The sequence below is a fragment of the Arachis ipaensis genome, chromosome B06 (genome assembly GCF_000816755.2).
Source record: "Arachis ipaensis cultivar K30076 chromosome B06, Araip1.1, whole genome shotgun sequence".
NCBI classification, from domain to species: domain Eukaryota; kingdom Viridiplantae; phylum Streptophyta; class Magnoliopsida; order Fabales; family Fabaceae; genus Arachis; species Arachis ipaensis.
The window spans coordinates 6,138,377-6,139,598 of NC_029790.2; positions in this window are offsets into that span (position 1 = coordinate 6,138,377).

Genomic DNA, 1,222 nt, shown 5'->3' on the forward strand with positions numbered 1-1,222 from the left:
AGATTAAAATATACAATATTAAAATGTTAGATGCACAACAAAATTCGATCACCAAATTAATTATCATATATTTTTGTATAATATATTATATATTGTTCAACTCATTTTCAATATAAATTGTACATGTTAATATATATATTTTGTTTTATATAAATAATTGATTTAAACTGATTTTTTATAAACATAAAATATGATTGTATTTAATATGATCGTGTATGATTAATTAATAATTTATCAATATTATTAGCATTTGCATTCTACTTATATATCATTTGTAGTATGAGTTTGCTAGGGAGCTAATGGGATATTTGTACAATGTGTATAATGAGCTGCTTATTTAGCCCAATATAAGTTAAAAATGAAAATTATCCACAAAATAATAAATTTAAAAACTCTTATTCAATTATTTCACATCAAATTTTAAATTTCAAATTCTCCAATTTCAAATTTTAAATTTTTAAAAAATCAAGCTAGTTATTTCAAAAAAATAACCCTCTGAAATCCTTCAATACTCTCTTCTTTTTCAACCGGCGGCCACTCCACCTTCGTCAATAATCATCCCATTTCACCGTCACTACTTGACTTGTCACACGTCACTCACCCTTAATAAAAATAACCATCCACTTAAGGATAAAAATAATCATGCCTAATAAATTGAACATCTAACATATTTTAATTATATATAACTAAACTCAATCCAATCAAAATAATTATCTACATAAAAATAAAATAACCATCCGCATACCTATTAAAATGACAATCCTAAATTGACCATTAAAATAGAAGAAGAAGATGAATAAACAGAAGAAACTATTATTGTGGTGAAACATAATTTTGAAGGACTAGTCAGCGACATAGGACTCAAATCATGAAAGAAGCTAACCATGCTTGGATCCGAAGAAGAAGAAGAGCATGGTAGTATCATCGGTGAGAAGAGCCTCGAAGGAATGGGAGAAAGCGAAGCCGATTTGGAAGAGAGGCACGAAAACAGCGGCAGCAACGTTAGGCTGAGCGTCGGAGGGCGAGGCGCATCGGGCTGACCGGCGGAAGTGAGAACGGTGTCGGTGGGAGGATGCGGCAGCCTTGATATGGCCGGAAAAATTCAGTGACGCGAGGTGAGAATCAGAGAAGATGACGGTGAGTTTTGGACGTGGATTAGAAATAACTGTACATAGTGTGAATGGATTTAAATACTAATCTTAATTTTCAAATTTTAAAATTT